This window comes from Rhineura floridana, chromosome 7 (genome assembly GCF_030035675.1).
Source record: "Rhineura floridana isolate rRhiFlo1 chromosome 7, rRhiFlo1.hap2, whole genome shotgun sequence".
NCBI classification, from domain to species: Eukaryota; Metazoa; Chordata; class Lepidosauria; order Squamata; family Rhineuridae; genus Rhineura; species Rhineura floridana.
The window spans coordinates 77,924,450-77,947,883 of NC_084486.1; the positions used below are offsets into that span (position 1 = coordinate 77,924,450).

Sequence of the window (23,434 nt, forward strand, 5' to 3'; positions counted from 1 at the left end):
CCTGCTGTGATCTTCTGTTGTAGTGCAATCCTATGCATGTTTACTCAGAAACAAGTCCTAATCCTGTACAGAGAAAGTATTTTTTATGCTGCTGAAAGCTATATATTTACTGAATTCCTGATGTGAGAGAAGCAGGAAAAGGAAACAGTTCACAGAACTTGAAATGAGGTTTAGCTCTTGCTATTGTGAACCCTGACTTCACTTACTGGCTAAAAACATGAAAGAGCAGGAATTAGAGCAGAAATTAGAGCAACTAACAGAAGTTGGGGGGGCTGACATTTTGGTTTATATCTTTTGAACCAGACCACCTAGGAACTTAGTTTTTTAAAAATGAAAGCTAAAAGTCCAAACATTAAGGTGACTCACCCAAAGACCCAGAGAACACCCCCAAAAATCAGAGTCTCTGGTTGAAAATCAGACACCTGGCAACCCTAATGTGCATAGGATTGCAGCCTTAATTAGGTTAGGCCAGGTTTGATGCAAAAGGCTCTCAGGTTGTACCAAAAGCTGCAGGGACAGAAAAAATATGTAAGTCAGCAGTTCTTCTTACATGCCTGTAGCTGTAATGATAAAACAGAAGGTATAAATAAGGGGACATGCAGTAATTAGAGTTACCAGGTCTCCGGTTTTCGGCCGGAGTCTCTGCTTTTTGGGGGACCCTCTGGCTCTCCAGCTAGCACCCCTTAATCTCCAGACTCTCCACTTCAATTAAAAGAAAATAAGTTTCTAGGTGGTCTGGTTCCCAAGATATACACCAAAACGTCAACCACCACCCTGCACAACTGTTTTTTACAGATCTCTAGAACAATTCCTTGCTCTAGCTACAACTCCCATCAGCCCAATCCAGTGGCCATGCTGACTGGTGCTGATGGGAGTTGTAGTTTAAAAAAGTAACTTTTCAAAGCTCTGGCTGTAACCCCGCCCTTTCAGGATTGTAGCCAATGAAGCTAGGTTTGTGACTTGTTGATCCAGGCATGCCTAGGCTTAATTTCAATGTCAGAAAATGGTGGCTTTAAGATTTTTGCAGTTTGCGTAAGTAATATGGCTTAACGTTGTTTTTTCTAGAGTGAGACACTGGGCTATGAAATATGAAAGTATTTAATCCAATACTTGCTTTTCTGGGAGTAAAGCAATTATAATCCCATGTACCTGGAGTAAACCCCATTGAACTCCATTAGGATTTACTTTTGAGTAGACATAGGATTGTGCTGTAAATTAATGGGACTTTTGAGTAAACATAGCGCAGACTTGTGTTTGTGTTGTAAATCTTTATCTCCCCCCTCCAACCCTATTTTTAAAGAAATTAGGCAGGGTTTATCATAGTTTTTATTATGTAGGAAACTAATAGTGATTTTTTAAAAAAAATGTTCCTCAATGACCAACTGGTTTGACAATAAACTATTATATGGGGTGTATTTTTACACCTGCATATATATGTGTGTGTGTAGGGTTGGTGATTGGAAACCAAGGCAGCTCACAATAAGAAATAAATCACTTTAAAAACCAATAACCATAAAAAGTATAAACAGTTGGAAAACAGCTTAAAGTGGCATGATTCCAAATTTTGGGTTGGGTGAATGAAGTTTATTTATTTATTTTTATTTATTTATTATTTGATTTATATTCCGCCCTTCCTCGCAGTAGGAGCCCAGGGCAGCAAACAAAAGCACTAAAAACACTTTTAAAATCATAAAAACAGACTTTAAAATATATTAAAACAAAACATATTTAAAAACATTTTTAAAAGCTTTAAAAACTTTTTTTTTAAGGAAAAGGTTTAAAAACATATTAAAAAGCAATTCCAACACAGACTGGGATAAGGTCTCAACTTAAAAGGCTTGCTAAAAGAACAGGTCCCTTATCACTTCAGGGTACAGTTTTCCCTGGTTGAGTAAGCCCCATTGAATACATTGGGACTTGCTTCTGAGTAAACAAACATAGGATTGCTCTATAAATATCTTTACAGGTTGTATAAATAATAAACATATTTGATAGTCATGCTTATATAAATATTTTCATAGAATAATAGAACAGTAGAGTTGGAATGGGCCTATAAGGCCATCAAGTCCAACCCCTTGCTCAATGCAGGAGTCCAAATCAAAGCATTCCCAAGAGATGGCTGTCCAGCTGCCTCTTGAATGCCTCCAGTGTTGGAGAGCCCACTACCTCTCTAGTAATTGGTTCCATTGTCATATGGCTCTAACAGTTAGGAAGTTTTTCCTGATGTCCAGTCAAAATCTGGCTTCTTGCAACTTGAGCCCATTATTCTGTGTCCTGCACTCTGGGACAATCGAGAAGAGATCCTGGCCCTCCTCTGTGTGGCAACCTTTCAAGTACTTGAACAGTGGTATCATATCTCCCCTCAGTCTTCTCTTCTCCAGTTCTTTCAGTCTCTCCTCATAGGGCTTTGTTTCCAGTCCCCTGATCATCCTTGTTGCCCTCCTCTGAACCTGTTCCAGTTTGTCTGCATCCTTCTTGAAGTGCGGAGACCAGAACTGGATGCAGCACTCAAGATGAGGCCTAACCAGTGCTGAATAGAGGGGAACTAATATCAGAGCTTGGAAAAGTTACTTTTTTGAACTATAACTCCCATCAGCCCCAGCCAGCATGGCCACTGGATTGGGCTGATGGGAGTTGTAGTTCAAAAAAGTAACTTTTCCAAGCTCTGCTAATACTTCACTTGATTTGGAAACTATACTTCTGTTAATGCAGCCTAATATAGCATTTGCCTTTTTTGCAGCCACATCACACTGTTGGCTCATATTCAGCTTGTGATCAACGACAATTCCAAGATCCTTCTCACATGTTGTATTGCTGAGCCAAGTATCTCCCATCTTATAACTGTTCATTTGGTTTCTTTTTCCTAAGTGTAGAACTTTGCATTTATCCCTGTTGAATTTCATTCTGTTGTTTTCAGCCCAATGCTCCAGCCTATCAAGGTCCCTTTGAATTTTCTTTCTGTCTTCCACGATATTAGCTATGCCCCCCAATTTTGTATCATCTGCAAATTTGATAAGCATGCTCTGTACCTCCTCATCCAAGTCGTTAATAAAAATGTTGAAGAGCACTGGGCTCAGGACCAAGCCCTGTGGTACCCCACTCATTACTTCCGCCCTGTTTTGTCATACTGTGTCCCTATAAGTATCCGATTTCATACTATGGTTGTACAATACTTCCTTTACATTTTAAGTATGCCTTGGGGTAGTCATGGTTCTCCATTGTTTTCATCCTGAGGGGCAGATAGGCTGAGAGATGGTGAGTAACCCATGGTCACGCACTACAGTTTATAGCTCATTTCCATTTTGAAAAATTAATTAAAACAATTTACATGCAGGCAAAATCTATTAAGTGGATTCACACAATACATTTAAACTACATCCAACTCACATTTAAAGAGCATGACTTCCCCTAAAGAATTCTGGGAAGTGTCATTTCCCCCTCACAGTTATAGTTCTCACCACTCTTAACAAACCGCAGTTCCCATGATTCTGTGGTGGGATTCATGTGCTTCAAATGGGTGTTGAATGTGAGTTAAATGAATGGTGTGGATTTGCCCTAGGGATGATGTGCATTCAAGAGTGAATTGAAAAGAACAATTTTAAAAGATACTTCTTACTCTTACTCATTACTCAGACCTCTTTCTGAACTAAAGGGTCAAATCTGTAAAAAAGTTTGGAGCAGCCACATTAAAAGGGCAGGGTATTCCAGGCAGGGGGTTGCCAACCCTGCTTGGATATGGATCCCTTTGCAGAAGAACCCTAGTCAAGGTTTACCAACAGCACAATCCAAACTATATCTACTTGGAAGTCAGTCCTGTTGAGTTCTATGGGGCTTAATCCCTTAGTAAGTGTGTTTAGAATTGCAGCCTTCAGGAGCATCTATCTTTACTCCCCAGAGCTCCCATCTAACATCTCCACAACTCTAAGCTACAGTGACCTTCTGGTGACTTGCCTGGCCTGAAGGCACTTCACTCTTCTTGCTGAAAGCAAGTAGGCTAGATTAAATGTTCGCTACCCAGGCTCCACCTTTTAGCTAAGATTTCTATCTTAATTTCCAATCACATATTTTTTTTAATTGTATGCTCCAAGCAACTGTGATTGATGCTTAATGTATCATGCTTAATGACATCACTGGGGCCCACCCCATGACATCACTTGAGCCCACCCCATGACATCACTCGGGCCCGCCCCATGACGTCACTTGGGCCCAAAAATCTCAGGTTTTGGGATGCTTCTGACCTGGCAACCCTAGCAGTAATCCTTTCACTGGCAAAGCTGAAGATTAATTTTAGATCTAATGTCAACAGAAACCAAATTGGCAATATGGCATAGTGGTTTAAGAGCACGCTGATTTAGAGGGAGGAATCACAGGTGGATCCTGTGATTCTAGGATCTCAGACAGGTGAATAGGACATTTATTTGGTATTTCATAAAAGGCCATTATGAATTACCACATTGTTCCTCCTGACATACCATGGGAATATGGAATGGCCAAACCCAAATACAGCCTAATAGTATTATTGGCTTCATCCTGCATTGATTAGGGGATTGGACGAGATGACCTACAAGGGCTGGAAATCTCAAGCCTAGAGCCGAATGAGACTCTCCAGGCCTATCAATCCAGCCACACCCCTCACAGACTGCTGTGCATCATCTTCATCATCATCTTGCCTGGCTGGAATGCATCCATAAACTATGATAGTGCCACTTGCTTGATTGGATGGAGGATAGAGATGTGAGTGAGAGAGTGTGTGTAGAAACCTGGAGGAATGACTGCCTGGGAACCTCATGTATACTGACTTGTATTTCATTGTGGAAGAAAGACTGGACATAAATATAATAAAATAAATGTGCATGGCTGGTATGCAGCCTACCATACAAAGGGATTTTTTTTTTGCTTCTGGCCCTGTCCTGCCTACTACTGGCATGCAATTCCTGGAACACTGCCCATGAAGGCATACAGCACTTGGGCTGAGAAAGGTTTATTTATTTAAAACATTCATATACCACCTGCTCTTCAAAACATTTTAAGGCAGTTAACAACATTCTAAAATGCAAAGCCATTTCAGTCAGTTCAAAATAAGTATGACACTATCCAAAGAACCAAACTAAAAAATAGCAAGTTAATACTAATTATCCTCAAAGGCCTAGGAAAACAAGTGAGTTTTCAATAAGGGCCAATAGCACATCACTGTTGGTGCTTGTCTTATTGCCTATCCCTGATCCACAAGGGCCCTTCCAACTCTTAAACAGCCACAATTTCAGGTTGCATCAAGGGAGGAATCAACTATATCTTTGGTTTGGATTTTCAAATGTTGGCATATATTTCTTAGCCTAGAAAATGTTCTGAAGGCCTGTGAACAGTTCTAGTGCTCAAACTGGGAAGCTTTGGACCGGAGCACTGCTCATATGGAAAAGCACTTGGGGAAAATCCCAGTACCCTTGTATAGGTTATATTTTCTTTGTGTGGAGGGGGGAAAAGGAAATTGTGCCATCTGGTCCTGCCCCTCAGCATACCAGATCACCACACATTGATGTGCATGTAAACTCCAACTTCATGATCCATGCACCCTACTGCCAGTGTACAGATCATGTGGCATGAACTTATGTGTGCTGGGTTCTATGCACATATGCCCATATACATATATTTATTGCAATGCACAGAAGTTGAGCCCATCAAGAGAGCAAGGCCAATTATCACAATGCCCACCACAATGCATAGAAAAATGTCATCTGCAGAGAGCTTTTGTTTGATTTTGTTTTGTTTAAAGCGTGGGTTACAAATAAGTTGACATTTATAACCATGTAGCATAGACAATAGGTGATTGATATTCAATTTCATGACTATCTTCTAGGACTGCACTGAACTACAGAAATTCATTTTGTTATTGAATGAGCAACACAATTTTTATTAAAAGTATCTATTCATGGTTTACAAGCTTCTGCCTTTCCTTTCAGTTTTTAGATTACAGAGATAAGACCCTACCCATGGACTTTCAGTAACAGTGCACAAGGATTGGGTGCAAGGGTTCTCCTATGGCAGGGGTGACCATTGGCCATGCTCTCTGGAGCTGACGGTAGCTTGAGTCCAACAACATCTGAAGGGCCACAAGCGCCTCATCCCTGTTCTACAGGAAAATCTCATCCTGGTGTAGCTGTAAGATTTTCAATTACGATACAAGGAGATGGCGGCCCACTTGCAGCCCTTTATATCCCATTCTACAGAATCCTGGTGCTCTTCAGTGACAGTCTCAACAATTCTGGGAAAGTTATTTACTCCCATAATAGTGACTTTTGTGGAAAGGCAGAAGTTCATTTAGCCTCATGATGTCACAGTTTGGAAGGAAGCAGGTTGAGGAAGAAAAATAAACTCAAATGGTCAGTTTGTGTTTATTTATTTATTTATTGCACTTGTATACCGCCCCATAGCCGAAGCTCTCTGGGCGGTTTACAGCAATCAAAAACAATAAAACAAATATACAATTTAAAACACATATTTTAAAAACAATTTAAAACACAATTTTAAAATTTAAAACAATATAAAAACAATTTAAAACACATGCTAAAATACCTGGGAGAAGAGGAAAGTATTGACCTGGTGCCAAAAAGATAACAGGGTTGGCGCCAGGCGCACCTCGTCATACACATTATTCCATAATCTGGGGGCCACCACTGAGAAGGCCCTCTCCCTTGTTGCCACCCTCCGAGCTTCCCTTGGAGTAGGCACCCAGAGGAGGGCCTTTGATCTTGACCGTAGTGTACGGGTGGGTTCGTGTCGGGAAAGGCGTTCCATCAGGTATTGTGGTCCCAAGCCGTGTAAGGCTTTATAGGTCAAAACCAGCACCTTGAATTGAGCTCGGAAACATACAGGCAGCCAATGCAAGCGGGCCAGAATAGGTTTTATATGTTCGGACCGTCTGGTCCCTGTTACCAATCTGGCCACTGCATTTTGCACAAGCTGCAGTTTCTGAACCGTCTTCAAAGGCAGCCCCATGTAGAGTGCATTGCAGTAATCTAATTTGGAGGTTACCAGAGCATGGACAACTGAAGCCAGGTTATCCCTGTCCAGATAGGGACGTAGTTGGGCCACCAACCGAAGTTAGTAGAAGGCACTCCGTGCCACCGAGGCTACCTGAGCCTCAAGTGACCGAGATGGTTGTAGGAGAACCCCCAAGCTAGGAACCTGCTCCTTCAGGGGGAGTGCAACCCCATCCAGAACAGGTTGGACATCCACCATCTGATCAGAAGAACCACCCACTAGCAGCATCTCAGTCTTGTCTGGATTGAGCCTCAGTTTATTAGCCCTCATCCAGTCCATTGTCGCAGCCAGGCACCGGTTCAGCACATTGACAACCTCACCTGAAGAAGATGAAAAGGAGAAATAGAGCTGCGTGTCATCAGCATACTGATGGCAATGAACTCCAAAGCTCCAGATGACCGCACCCAACGTTTTCATGTACATGTTGAACAGCATGGGGGACAGAACTGACCCCTGTGGAACCCCATACTGGAGAGTCCAGGGTGCCGAGCAATGTTCCCCAAGCACCATCTTCTGGAGGCGACCTGCCAAGTAGGAGTGGAACCACTGCAATGCAGTCCCTCCCACTCCCAATTCAGCTAGTCTCCCCAGAAGGATACCATGGTCGATGGTATCGAAAACCGCTGAGAGATCAAGGAGAATCAACAGAGTCACACTCCCCCTGTCTCCCGACAAAGGTCATCATACAGGGCGACCAAGGCTGTTTCTGTGCCAAAACCAGGCCTGAAACCCGACTGAAATGGATCCAGATAATCAGTCTCATCCAAGAGTGTCTGGAGCTGGCCTGCAACCACTTGTTCCAGGACCTTGCCCAGGAATGGAACATTTGCTACCGGCCTATAGTTATTAAGATTTTCTGGGTCCAGGGAGGGTATCTTCAGGAGTGGTCTCACTACCACCTGTTTCAGGCAGCCAGGGACCACCCTCTCTCGCAGAGAGGCATTAATCACTTCCCTGGCCCAGCCGGCTGTTCCATCCTTGCTAGCTTTTATTAGCCAAGAAGGGCAAGGATCCAGCACAGAAGTGTTTGCACGAACCTGTCCAAGCACCTTGTCAACGTCCTCAAGCTGCACCAACTGAAACTCATCCAAGAAATTGGGACAAGGCTGTGCTCTAGATACCTCGCTTGATTCACCTGCTATAACACTGGAGTCTAAGTCGTGGCGGATGCTAAAGATTTTATCCTGGAAGTGCCTTGCAAATTCATTACAGCGGGCCTCAGATGGTTCTACCATGTCCCTGGGGCCAGAGTGTAATAGCCCCCGGACAATTCTGAAGAGCTCTGCTGGGCGGCAGATTGATGATTTGATAGTGGCAGCAAAATATTGTTTTTTTGCTGCCCTCACTGCCCCTAATACAGCTTACCATAGGCACTTACCAGTGTATAATTGCATCCACTAGGAGTTCGCCTCCATCTGCACTGTGTTGAAGATTTAGATCTATTACAAAGGACAGTGAAGTTCAAGGAATACTTTTTCTGGTTTAAATGAGCTGGAAACAGTCACCAGAATGTTAGTGGCATCAGTGAAAGGTTCAAAGCTACATCATGATAAACTCAATAGGAATTATATGCAAATCATTGTCCTTCAAGCTCGGCTCCTCTTCTGAAAAATGGGACCATGTTAGGAGCTTGCTGAGAATGAAGGAAATCAGGATTGTAAAGAAGTTTGCATGCATTTGGTTTTGGGATTTGCTTGGAGGTATTTTGGAATTTCACTTCTCTTATAAAGTCTTCAGACAAGCCTTCCCCTGTAAACATCAACCATAGCAATACAGGTTTCTTTTTCTTTTAAACAATGAATTTCTCATCATTTCATAGGAAAATCTTGTGATAATTTGCCTGAGAGACCTCTTGTATCACAAGACACACAGCATAGCAAAATATTATAGCTAGTAACCCTCAAATGCAGAGTCAAATTAGAGTGCCCTCAAGAAGTACAGATCAGGTCCCAGGCAGGGAGAAGAAGAAAGCAGAGTCTCTGGGCCAGGATGCCAGGTAAATCCATCCTTTGGGTTTAAATATGTGCAGATTGGCAGGTTTGACACCAATGAGCTGTCTCCTTCCACTTGACCTTTTAAGAAGGGGACTGTTTACATCTTATTAACTGTCACTTCTGCAACTCAGCCTCTTTCATCTCTAACAACATCTTGAATCCAAAAAAGGACCTGCATGGCATAAAACTATAAGCACAAATCCAAATTGCCGACATGCCAAACAGAATAACTTGGCTCTGGTTTATCTTAAGAAGTAATGCTCCCTCTCTGTTATGAAAACACAAATGCCGAGGTATTCAGAGGTGGTTTACCATTGCCTTCCTCTAAGCCTATGGCACCCGGTATTCCCAGCCGGTCTCCCATTCAAGTACTAACCAGGCCTGACACTGCTTAGCTTCTGAGATCAGACAAGATCATTTGTGTTAAAGGTAGCATGGCTGTAGGCTATACTCAGAGCAAACCCACTGAAATTAATGAATGGAAATGGACTACCTTCAAGTCGATTCCGACTTATGGCAACCCTATGAATAGGGTTTTCACGGTAAGTGGTATTCATTTTTTTTTTTACAATAATTTTTATTCAAATTTTCATAAAACATAGAAAACAAAATCATAAAACATTCAAAGACAAAAAACAAAACAAAACAAAAATGATTAAACAAAAAAAAATAAAATGTTGACTTCCCATTTGTCACATATCAAATCAGTTATAGGTCTACAATATATAACAATCCTCTCTCTTAAATCATATTATAAAATCACTTTCCTCCAGTAGTTATCTTAATTAATCATCAAATCTCATAAACATTACTTTATTCTTTCCACAAAAAGTCAAAGAGAGGTTTCAATTCTTTAAGAAATATATCTATCAATTTTTCTCCAAATAAACATGTCAATTAATCCATCTCGTTAATAATTATAATAATCTTATTGTCATAATCATAGTCCAAATAAACATTTCGATTAATCCATCTCATCAGAATCTGTTAGGTCCAATAATTTCAATAGCCATTATTCCATTATCCCTATTAGTTCCATCTTCCATCTTCAATAGTCCTGTTAAGTCCAGTAATTTCAGTGTCCAATCTTCCATTATCAGTATTCCATAATAATCTTGCTGTTGTAGCCATAGTCATATAATAAGAGTCTGATGGGAATTTCCTCTATCCCAAATATTTTCTTGCCATCCATTCTGAATAAGTTGCTGAAACATTGTTGTAAATTCATATCTGTGTTCTTCTTTTTTAGAAAATGCACTGGCTCATCTCTTAAGAGTTTTTCCATTGTCACATGACTGCAGTTAATTCCATAGATTTTCTCTATATCAAGCTCCATCACATCATTCCAGTCCAGAAGATTATCCAAGCCATTGATAACTTTATCTCTAATATCTTCATTAATTTCTTCAGAGATAACGTTAAATTCCAAACAGTAGATTTTATTTCTAAAATCCATAAACTCCAGATCTTTTTCCAATTCCACATTTGTTCCAATCTCCAGGGCTTGTATCTTCCCTTTATTTTTTCTTTTCTCATCTCTGATCTCATTCTCCTCTCTCACAGGGTCCCCTATTTCTTTAAACTCCTGCGTCATTTTGCTCAGTTCAATTTTCAGCTCCTTACTACCCTGTTGCAGGGTTTGTTTCGTTATCTCAATCTCATCCATTATTTTCTGAAACATAATTACTTCCAGATTCTCAGCCACTTTCTTGATTGCCATTTTTAAAACCACGAAAACAAAGCAAAACAAAAATAAAGAAGAACCACTTCTTATTTCAGCAACAATTGGGTTAATATTCCAGGCTTGATGACATCACAGTATAAACAGAGCAACCTGCCTTATCTCTCTATGTTCAAGAATGCAAAATAAATTTAGTTCCCAGCATCAAAACAGTTAGTGGCGTCGTGAAGAAGCAGATTCGTCAAAATAAAATAGACCAAAAAGAGAATAGTCCCAGACAATATAATATTCCTCGGAATAGAAATCAGGAATAGAAATCCCTCTTCTGTTTATTATCTTTAGAATGCACTTCCAGGACAGCTTTTTGCGACAGAAACAGAGATAAGCTGTTAATTTCGTGAATAACAGAGAAGAGCTATATCTCACCCAGAAGTTGTCCAAAGCCGATCAATCTGACAAATCTCCTTTGGCTGCAACAATTTAAACCAAGTAAAAAAAATAATAGAAAGAAGGGTGCTTGCCTGTTAGTCCGTTCTCTCTTTCAAGAAAAGATAAACGTATCGCTTAAGCAGATAGAGCTTGTTAGGAAGTCCGTCCGGCATTGTTGGCTGGACCTTATCTCATAAATTAATGAAATCCAGTCCTCCCAACAAAAACAGGCTTTGAGGTTGATCTCTACGTTTCTCCCTGCCTGGGAGAAATTTCATCAGTCAAAAAAAAAAATGTTCTGACTGATTTATATCTGAATAAGCTTCTTTTGAGGCGGGAGCCCGTCCCAAAAGCAGGCACAAGCGAAGTCACCCTTCCCGGAAGTCACGGTAAGTGGTATTCAGAGGGGGTTTACCATTGCCTTCCTCTGAGGCTGAGAGGCAGTGACTGGCCTAAGGTCACCCAGTGAGCTTCATGGCTGTGTGGGGATTCGAACGCTGGTCTCCCAAGTCGTAGTCCAACAGAAACATAAGTAATTCAAGTATGTTGATTCCAATGGGTTTACTCTGAGTATAACTTAGTTGGATATCCACTCTTTCTGGAGTAAAGCTTGTGAAAATGTGTCACTAACATGTATCTTAATATACTTAATAATAACGTGGATCTTTTAGCCTTAAGAATTCTACTTCCATGAATGTCAGTGCAAACTTCCCACTAATTGCAATGATTTCACCTCCAACTTTGTTGCTTTGGGCCAATAATACATATGCTTCTGCTTCCAACGTAAGCCTTTGTGGCTATAACAGAAGGAGGCCTCAAAGTCCGCATAAATCCATAATAATGTTTCAGACACATCAATCTACCCTGGGAATAATATTGCAGTATTTTCCATAGGGATGCTTCACCCACGCACACATTGCTCAGTGATATTAAGGAATGTACATGGTAGTCTGCTGAGACCAGAGGGAAAGAAGAGAAGCCATTACAGTTTTTAAACTATCTATTCTCAGTCGCTTGGACAAGCAGAAATATGATGAAAGCAGATTGCCTGGCTTTTTACGGGTCTTGAGTAATGTGCCTGGGAGAGAGGATTCAGAGCCAAGTGAGAAGACTTGAGTGGGCCCCAAATAGTGTAGTGATGGGTAGAGGGAGATATGGCGTTGTGAGGACTTGCCAGGTAAGGGGAATGCGGCGCAGGCAGTTAACGACTGTGCCTTGTTCTGGTCCTCCCCATACCCACAGGTTTGTTGGTTGCTCTATTAGCCAGCTTGAGGATGTTGACAAAGTGCTTAGACAGGTTCGTGCAACCACTTCTGTGCTGGATCCTTGCCCTTCTTGGCTAATAAAAGCTAGCCGAGATGAAACAGCCGGCTAGGCCAGGGAAGTGATTAATGCCTCTCTGCAAGAGGGGGTGGTCCCTGGCTGCCTGAAACAGGCGGCAGTGAGACCACTCCTGAAGAGACCCACCTTGGACCCAGAAAATCTTAATAACTAGGTTGGTAGCAAATGTTCCATTCCTGGGCAAGGTCCTTGAACGAGTGGTAGCAGGTCAGCTCCAGACACTCTTGGATGAGACCGATTATCTGGATCCATTTCAGTCGGGTTTCAGGCCTGGTTTTGGCACGGAAACAGCCTTGGTTGCCCTGTATGATGACCTCCGTTGGGAGAGAGACAGGGGGAGTGTGACTCTGTTGATTCTCCTTGATCTCTCAGTACCATCGACCATGGTATCCTTCTGGGAAGACTGGCTGAGTTGGGAGTGGGAGGGACTGCATTGCAGTGGTTCCACTCCTACTTGGCAGGTTGCCTCCAGGAGGTGGTGCTTGGGGAACATTGCTCAGCACCCTGGACTCTCCAGTATGGGGTTCCACAGGGGTCAGTTCTGTCCCCCATGCTGTTCAACATGTACATGAAAACGTTGGGTTCGGTCATCTGGAGCTTCGGAGTTCATTGCCATCAGTATGTTGATGACACACAGCTCTATTTCTCCTTTTCATCTTCTTCAGGTGAGGTTGTCAATGTGATGAACTAGTGCCTGGCTGTGACAATGGACTGGATGAGGGCAAATAAACTGAGGCTCAATCCAGACAAGACTGAGATGCTGCTAATGGGTGGTTCTTCTGACCAGATGGTGGATGTCCAACCTATCCTGGATGGGGTTGCACTCCCCCTGAAGTAGCAGGTTCCTAGCTTGGGGGTTCTCCTACAACCATCTCTGGCACTTGAGGCTCACGTAGCCTCGGTGGCACGGAGTGCCTTCTACCAACTTCGGTTGGTGGCCCAACTATGCCCCTATCTGGACAGGGATAACCTGTCTTCAGTTGTCCATGCTCTGGTAATCTCCAAGTTAGATTACTGCAATGCACTCTATGTGGGGATGCCTTTGAAGAAGGTTCAGAAGCTGCAGCTTGTGCAAAATGCAGTGGCCAGATTGGTAACAGGGACCAGACGATTCAAACATATAAAACCAATTCTGGCCTGCTTGTATTAGCTGCATCTGTGTTTCCGAGCTTGATTCAAGGTGCTGGTTTTAACCTATAAAGCCTTCCATGGCTTAGGACCACAATACCTGATGGAACGCCTCTCCCGACACGAACCCACCCATACACTATGCTCAACATCCAAGGCCCTCCTTCAGGTGCCTACTCGGAGGGAAGCCCTGAGGCTGGCAACAAGGGAGAGGGCCTTCTCAGTGGTGGCCCCCAAATTATGGAATGATCTCGACAAGGTGCGCCTGGCACCAACCCTGTTATTTTTTCGGTGCCAGGTCAAGACTTTCCTCTTCTCCCAGGTATTTTAGCAAGTTTTTTTAAAATTGGTTTTTAAATATGTATTTTTAAAATTTGTATATTTGTTTTTAATTTTTGTAAACTGCTGAGAGAGCTTTGGCTATGAGGCGGTATAAAAATGCAACAAATAAATAAATAATTTAAAAACCTTCCAGTGTACTTGGTACTAGTGATTCCCATGGGTAGAAAGAAACACGAATGAGACTCGAATGGTTTCCTGGGAGCATGTAGAACAGCAAAGTGTTTAGATGCAAAGTGGTTGACACCTTTGTAAGCATCAAGTTTATTTCATGTTGGTCAACTATGCAAGCTAAGCATGACATCTGGATTCTGGTAGCAAAATAATTTTGCCCCTCCCTACTCTGCCTGCCTTTCCACTGTGTCAGACATATTCCTGCCGTCTTTCACTCAAACCCTTCATTTATCTGCCTCCTTAATCAGGTTTGACAACTCCTGATGTCTAGAAAAGCAAGTCAACTCTCATCCTCATCCAAATTGCAAGAGAGGCTTATATGTTATGCGATTTAAAATAATACATTTTAGACTGCTTTTTATTTGCCATCTGGTTTCTGAGCCTTTAGGCTAAACTAAGGTCAAACATTTATTTTATTTTATTTCATTTAATTTTATTATTTTATTACTGCAGATATATATAATGAAGAAAAGAAGGAAAGGGCGAAATAACGGATGAGATTGTCAAGATTTTAGCCACTCAAGATTTAAGGAAAAGCAATAACAAGAGTAAACTCAAATTGCAGTTTTATGTGCAACTAATAACTTCCAACTAAAATAGTATTTTTATTTGTGCATACAGATTCTGGTACTTTAGGGCCACATACAAGAATAACTACAATGAAGCCTAAGAGAATAATATTTATTTCCTATTTGTTGCTGAAATATTTGACCAAGAAACACACCACCCTATCCATCCTTTGCTATGATATATGAGAGAAGCAAGTAGTATCAACCTCAATTGCTAGCTTTGTGATCTCATCCACAAATTCTTTTGCAGCTCCTTCCTGATAATATACCTACTGAAGTGAAATGCATGAAAATAGATAACAGACCAAAAAATGTTTTGGTGACTACATACTGTATACCACTGACACTCAGCCTTACTCCCTATGTGTGTCTGTATTTTTCGATTCTACTTTTGTTACAGTATAGAAAATCTTAAAATAGTTAATATTGGGAGCACACAATCATGAACATGAAAAATACCCATGGGGCACTTGATAATGGCAATGAGATGTCACCTTCAGAATGCCCATGGCTGAGCACTCTTCAAAGAGGGTTGTTTGGAACTCCTTGAAAAATATAGACCAGCCTTGCCCAACCTGATGCACAGCTGTGTTGAATGAGGCTGGCAGGAGTTGTACCTAGCAATTAAGATCAATCATAAATAGACAGACCTCACCCAGCCCCCTCACACCACCACACAGAACCATTTATCAGATATTACCATGCTTTCTCGTTATGAAAAACCCCATAAACTCCTGTAAATATTTTCTTTTAAAAAACCTCAGAAACTACAAATATTTAAATCTTTCAAAATATATAAAAAGCACTTTGAATAGAAAACAAATTTAAGACCTGAACATTATGATGAAAAAAGCAGAAAAGAGAAGATGCCCCTTGAAGGACAACTCTGGGTATGGGAGTCTGTACTTAGGGAAAAACCTTTTCCACTCATTGTCATCTGCCACAGATTATTACTACAGATCTGGAAGCATCTCCACACTATGAAGCCAAACTAAGACAGTGTTCAAACATTACAGCTACCCAGGGTTACCAGATCAGAAGCATCCCAAACCCTGAGATTTCAGAGGCAGGCCCTAATGATGTCACACAGGCGAGCCCTAGTAATGTCATTAAGCATGATACATTAAGCATCAACCACAGTTGCTTGGAGCATACCACTCAAACAAAAACATTTATCTGATTGGAAATTAAGATAGAAGTCTTAGCTAAAAGATGAAGCCTGGACAGGGAACATTTAATCTAGTCTACTTATTTCTGACAAGAAGGGTTTAAGTGCCCTCAGGCCAGGCTAGTCACCAGAAGGCCACTGTAGGAAGGAAGGAGCCTAGTGTTATGGAGATGTTAGATGGGACTCAGGAGTAAAGAAGGAGGGCCCCGAAGGGCTGCAATTCTAAACACACCTACTAAGGGACTAAGCCCCATAGAATCTGCCCCTCAGGACGAAAAGAACAGAGTGGAACCATGACCACCCCAAGCAAGAAGGGCACACTTAAAATGTGAAAGAAATAATGATGTACAACCAAAGTGTGAAATCAGATACTTATCGGGACATAGTATGGAGAAATATTTATATAAGCATAAATGTCAAAGAAGTTTGTTATTTACACAACCTGTAAAGATATTTATAGTGCAATCCTATGTTTGTTTACTCAAAAGCAAGTCTCAATGTATTCAATGGAGCTTACTCGAATAAGGAAGCGTGCACAGAACTGCAACCTCAAGTGATAAGGAACTTCACTCACCCAACCCAAAATTCAGAATCCTGCCACTTTAAGCTGTTTTGCAACTGTTTATACTTGTTTTTATGGTTATTGGATTTTAAAGGGATTTGTATCTTATTGTGAGTTGCCTTGGTTTCCATTTGGCAACCCTACCTCACAGAGTTGTTGGAAAGACTCCATATATATACACACACTGGAGATGTAAAAATACATACACCCCATATAATAGTTTATTGTCAAAACCAGTTGGTCATTGCAGAACATTTTAAAAAATCAGTATTAGTTTCCTACATAATAAGAGCAGTGACACCTAGGGTTACCAGGTCTCCGATTTTCAGCCAGAGTCTCTGGTTTTTGGGGGTCCCCTCCAGTTCTCCAGCTAGCACCCCTTAATCTCCAGACTCTCAGCTTCAATTAAAAAAAAAATAAGTTTCTAGGTGGTCTGGTTCCCGAGATATACACCAAAACGTCAACCGCTCCCCCGCGCGACTGTTAAATCTGTTTTACAGATCTTTATAACAGCTCCTAGCTCAAACTACAACTCCCATCAGCCGAATCCAGTGGCCATGCTGGCTGGGGCTGATGGGAGTTGTAGTTTAAAAAAGTAACTTTTCCAAGCTCTGGCTCTAACCCCGCCCTTTCAGGATTGTAGCCAATAAATGAAGCCAGGGTTGTGACTTGTTGATCCAGACATGCCTAGGCTTAATTTCAACATCAGAAAATGTTGGCTTTGAGATTTTGCAGTTTGCATAAGTAATATGGCTTAAAGGTTTTTTTCCTCTTGTCTGCAAGAGTCAGACCCTGGGCTATGAAATATGAAAGCATTTGATCCAATCCTTGCTTTTCTGGGAGTAATTGAACTCCATTGGGAATGGTTTAAAAACATATTAAAAAGCAATTCCAACACAGACTAGGATAAGGTCTCAACTTAAAAGGCTTGTTAAAAGAACAGGTTCCTTATCACTTCAGGGTACAGTTTTCCCTGGTTGAGTAAGCCCCATTGAATACGTTGGGACTTGTTTCTGAGTAAACAAACATAGGATTGCACTATAAATATCTTTACAGGTTGTATAAATAATAAACATATTTGATAGTCATGCTTATATAAATATTTTGTCATACTGTGTCCCAATAAGTATCCAATTTCACACTATGGTTGTACAGTACTTCCTCTACATTTTAAGTATGCCTTGGGGTAGTCATGGTTCTCCATTGTTTTCATCCTGAGGGGCAGATAGGCTGAGAGATGGTGAGTAGCCCATGGTCACCCACTACAGTTTATAGCTCATTTCCATTTTGAAAAATTAATTAAAAAAAGTTACATGCAGGCAAAATTTATTAAGTGGATTCACACAATACGTTTAAAGCACATCCAACTCACATTTAAAGCACACGACTTCCCCTAAAGAATCCTGGGAAGTGTTGTTTCCGCCTCATAGTTATAGTTCTCACCACTCTTAACAAACTGCAGTTCCCATGATTCTGTGGTGGGATTCATGTGCTTCAAATGGGTGTTGAATGTGCTTTAAATGAATGGTGTGGGGCCCTAGGTATGATGTGCATTCAAGAGTGAATTGAAAAGAACAATTTTAAAAGATACTTCTTACTCTTACTCATTTTTGAGACCTCTTTCTGAAGTGAAGGGTCAAATCTGTAAAGAAGTTTGGAGCAGCCATGTTAAAAGATAAAGGCAGGGCATTCCAGACAGGGGGTTGCCAACCCTGCTTGGATATGGATGTCTTTGCAGAGGAACCCTAGTCAAGGTTTAGCAACAGCACAATCCAAACTATATCTATTCAGAAGTCAGTCCTGTTGAGTTCTATGGGGCTTAATCCCTTAGTAAGTGTGTTTAGAATTGTAGCCTTCAGGAGCATCCATCTTTACTTCCCAATGCTCCCATCTAATATCTCCACAACACTAGACTCCTTTGTTCCTACAGTGGCCTTCTGGTGACTGGCGTGGCCTGAAGGCACTTAAACCCTTCTTGCAGAAAGCAAGTAGGCTAGATTAAATGTTCGCTACCCAGGCTCCATCTTTTAGCTAAGATTTCTATTTTAATTTCCAATCAGATATTTTTTTTAATTGTATGCTCCAAACAGCTGCGATTGATGCTTAATATATCATGCTTAATGACATCATTCGGGCCTGCCCCATGACATCACTCAGGCCCACCTCCATGACATCACTAGGGCCTGCCCCTCAAATCTCAGGTTTTGGGATGCTTCTGACCCGGCAACCCTAGTGACACCTAAGTAAGCCCGGCCTGACTGCTTTAAAAATAGGATTGGAGGGGGAAAGATGTAGAACACAAATACAATTCTCTGCTATGTTAACTCAAATGTCTCATTAATTTACAGCACAATCGTAACCATGTCTACTCAAAGGTAAGTCCTATTGAATTCAATGGGGTTTACTCTGGGTTTGTCGGATTAGTATTACAGCTTTACTCCCAGAAAAGTGATAGATTAAAACGTCACATTCGGAAGGTTTTCAAAACACTGCCCTGTTCAACAGCCCAGGAAAATTTGTTTGACTCTGGCACACAAGAGAGAAGAAGACTGAAAGCTATACACTTAATTTATGAGATTTTCAGATAAGCAGGAAAAATAACAGTTTTCTGGCCTTGCAATGGGGTCTAGCTACTGCCTTGTCAATCACAACCCTGCTTCAGTAATTGGCTACAAACCTGAAAGGGCAGGGTTAAAGCAGCCAGCTACAAGCTCAATTAACAGAAGTTGTGGGGGGATTATATTTTGGTGTATATCTCCTGAGCCAGACCACCTAGAAGCTTAAGTTTTTTAAAAAATGAAATCTGAGTGTCTGGTGATTAAGGTGACTCACCCAGAGACTCAGAGAAGACCCCAAAAATCTGGAGTCTCCAGGTGAAAACTGGAGACCTAGTAACCCTACAGCTACCACATGGACTGCCACCAGGCCACAATGTATGAAGTGTATCTTAATCTTGGTTTATTGCCATTTGGGAATGGTGAAACAAAACCCTGTCTTTTTAAGTAGCTGTTCAACAATTGAGTTGATAACAATCATTGGGTTTTTAATGTTTTGTTTTCTCTGTATTCCTTATGGCTTTTGTATGAATTATATTACTTGCATGCTTTATGTACACATACTCAGGAGCTTCCATGGTTCACTTGTCCTACATAAGGATACCAGTGGTGATAAGGATGCCCGTGAAAGGAACTTTGTGTCATTTTATTTGTCAACTGGCAGGTCATATGGCTTGCATTTAGGGGGTACAGGAAATGTTCCACTTCCATGATCCTATCTCACAGGGAACCCCCCAAACACTTTTCATTATATAGGTGGGGTGTTGTCAATACCATTGATTTTAAGCAAAATACTCCTGCTGCAGAAATCAGATGTAAAAACATATATCCAGACTTTAGGGAAGAAAAAAGAGAAGTAGAAGGCATGGTAAACTAATGTGGCCCCACTTTTATCATGGAAGCCACAAAGCTCAAAGACTACCCTTGATGTGCCACTGACACCATAGCAGTGGTTCTCACAATGCCATATTTTTAGAAAAATCCCTGAGCCTTGTGGCACCTTAAAGACTAACAAATTTGTTTTTACAGTAGCTGTTGTGCACTATAGACTATATGATCCACAAAAGCTTATGCCATAATAAATGTTACTCTTTTAAGATGTCACAAGACTCCTTGCTGTTTTTGCTATAACAGACTAACATGGCTACCCTTCTGGAAATTATTAAGATCATATAAACATTGTCTTTATCATAATGTCCCAAGAGGATGAGAAGACCTTACTGATACTAAGAAAGCAGGAAGGGGAGTAATTATTCTTGCACTGCTAACCTAAAAAAAAATTATTTTGTGTTTGAGCAATTGTCCCATAATGAACATAAGGACGTACTCTTATATGTTTGTATTTGCAGCCAACAATGCCAAGGCCTCTTTCAATCATAGCTTTTTATTTGTTTGAGACAGATATCCTTCTCTCTCCAGCAAAGCTGCTTTGTATTGTTCCCATTTTGATCTATAACACACACTTTCATATGTTAAAGTTAAAATGAATAGAGCTGTGTTGCAGTTGGGGATTCCTTTTTAGAAATGTTTAGGCCTCCTGAAACTGAAAAGATTTTTTTTATGTATGCACAAGTATTAAACTAGTTGCAAAATGTATTTGTGCTAGTATGATCATACCTATTATTGTGATTTATGCCATAGTAGTGGGCTATATAAAATTAATGCAGATAGTGTCCTTAAGCAGTAGCTTGCATATGAAGGCAATGACATATGGTCCATGGGAACCAGAGAATGAAACTGAACTAAGCTCTCCTGTTCCAATGTGAGTGATAAACAGGCATTTGAAAAGTAAGAATGATAAATGTTATACATGGAGAGAGAGTGGGGGAAAGAGGCATTGCACAAGCCAATTGCAACGTGTCATAAAAAATAAAATGATAATACTGGTGTTAAGTCTGGATTTCTTTCTTTCTTTCTTAGCTCCCTTTATTTATTTATGCATTTTTTTTATTTTGCAAAGTAATTGTTCACGTTATTTTCCTCAACTCAAACACAATCTGGAATTTCTAGATTGGAAAGTTTACTCTCTGTGTAGATATATTACAAAGAAACAAAAGGTAACTAATTTAATTTAAATGTTTTAAAAATATTATCCTAAAGAAGCTGCCCCTTAAACTCTCCTTGTATAGTCGTCTTTTTTATGGGGAAAAATGGCACCACCGATGTGCAGCTAAGTAAACAAGAGACAACTACGAATCAGAGTCTTCCCTCCGCACGAAGGTTTACGGTAGAGCACTGTATTTACAAGACTTTGATGTGCCAATAAAGTGCAAGCAAAGAAAAGTGCGACAGAAGACTGCAGACATCCTGGAAACTTCCATCTTTAGAGAGCTATATTAGTTTCTGATAACTTTAATGGCACAAACCCTGCTTAAGGAAAAATAAATACAGTGAAAAATAGGTCCGCCTTTCAGACATAACTTTTACAGCTCAGCAAACCAGGACCCCCCTCCCCGTATCTGAATGCCCAAATATATAAACCCGCCAAACACGAACATTTTTTGAACAGCCTGAGCCTATTCTGGGTCATGAAGAAGTACACCACAGATAAAGCATTTCATAATTTGCTTTGCAATTTAGCAGGAATTTACAAGAGGTTCTGCTATTCCCTATCTCACTGCAACAACAAGAAAGGGCTGGATTTCACGGCACCCATTCATGCCCTTACTGTTTTTGCAATTGTTTAACTTGGCGAAAGCTATGCGCGCGAGCCAGTGCCCTGTAGCTTTAAGCGGAGGGTATGACATAATCTCACAACTCCCAACAAGGACACTCGGTTGCAGGAACCTCCCATTGATCTCCAGGCTCAGCAACGCGTGACATCATAGGGATAAGTGAGCGTTCCATTGGTGGAAAGGGTTGAGATAGCCACGCCTTCCGAGTTAGATCAGGACCAATCGAAAGAGAGGAGTTTGTCTCCATGTGGAAACCATGTGGTTCTAAGAAGGGGGAGGAGCTGAGGCTGATTATACTGTAACTCAGCCAGGCGGATCAGAGTGCAACCGAGGCAGCACCAGCGTTATGTTGTGGCCTCGCTGAAACTTTGAAGATGTGGGGGCTGGGAATAGACGCTGCACAACTGTTCACGTCTTGTTTAGGGTTTTTTTAAAAGTTTTAAAAATCGTACGATATAGTCGCATTTTAAAAGTGTAAGAGAAGGTTCAAACGCGGGGGAAGAGGATTGCCCTGAAATAGTGACGTCGCAGCGCTGTACCTGCAAATGCAGGTGTAGAAAAGATAAGCCAGCATCTGCTTGCAGTGTTGTTTAGTTGTGCAAAACGGGTAGAAAATCCAAAGTAAACCGAGATTTCTGTTCCCCGAGGAGGAGAAAGGAGGGACCCACGCCTGCACACACAATTCTCTAGAGAAGCGGAGATTACAACTCGCAAACCAACAGTCCCACAGACTTCAAAATGGGGACTGCAGTGTTACTCCATTGAGGCGTTATTAATATTTGTATTGCTTTCTAAACGCAATACAGAGCCACCTCCTCCCCGTTTATCCAACTGGCTTGGAGAATGTCCAAAAATATAGGATGATTAGAAAGTTCGAATTAATTAGAGTGCTGCTATTTACATCAGGTGACAGATTTATATAGGCCTTTCTATTGGAGACACCTGGTGAATTCAAATAAATAAGGCTGTAGAGGAGGAGATAATGGAGGGGAGGAGTGTCCTACACCATATTCCTTGCTGATTCAAAGAGAATATAAAAATAAACTTAAACTGAGAGCATCATTGAGCAACACACAGATCTTCCAGTCAGCAAAACTACTGTTGAGTTCAACTACTGTTAGCACCGACTCCCCATGTAAGATAACTGGAGGGGCTATTTCATACTGCAACTATATAGCTTGTAGACCATGCGTAGGTTTGTGGGGTTTGGTTTAGTCAGTGTGATGGATCACAATTACTTGATATAATCCCCCCTTTTTTGCATTGGGGTTTGATTTTTTTTTTAAATGCAGCAGTAAAGAAAAAAAGCGCCGAAAAGATTAAAAAACAACCTAAAGATGGAATTAAAAAATTTAAAATTCTCTTAATGGAAATTGATACGTTGGGGCAGGTTTTTTTAAAAAAACTAAGAGCAAGAGAGAGGGAAACTGGCAAGGCTGACCCAGTTATATACACCCCCGTCACCTGTACGAATGAAATGTGGTGACCACTATATACTGATTAGTCCCACTCCAGCTAACTTGCTTAGAAGAGAATACAGACGCCACCATCCCTCCGTCTCTATCTACTCGTACCCCCGCCCCATCGGCTACCTGGCTAGTTTGCTCTTTGCCTACGTGACTTCCTATGAGGAAGGGGGAGGAATCCTACTCCATTAATTTAGCTCATCTGCTAAATTCATCTGCCATGTGTGATCGTGTAGCGTTTTAACGAATGTCCCTCCATCCCAGTCTTCAAAAGTCTGGCTGGGCGACTCAGAAGGAACAGGATTACAAGGAAAC

The 23,434-nt window shown here is 41.1% G+C and overlaps 1 protein-coding gene and 1 pseudogene across 2 annotated transcripts in view; both read right to left on the reverse strand.

Annotated features, from left to right (window-relative positions):
- MXI1 (MAX interactor 1, dimerization protein) overlaps positions 1-23,434 on the reverse strand; it is a 165,567-nt gene that overhangs the window by 140,515 nt on the left and 1,618 nt on the right. The window lies entirely within an intron of this gene.
- Positions 9,360-9,478, reverse strand: LOC133389823 (5S ribosomal RNA; annotated as a pseudogene).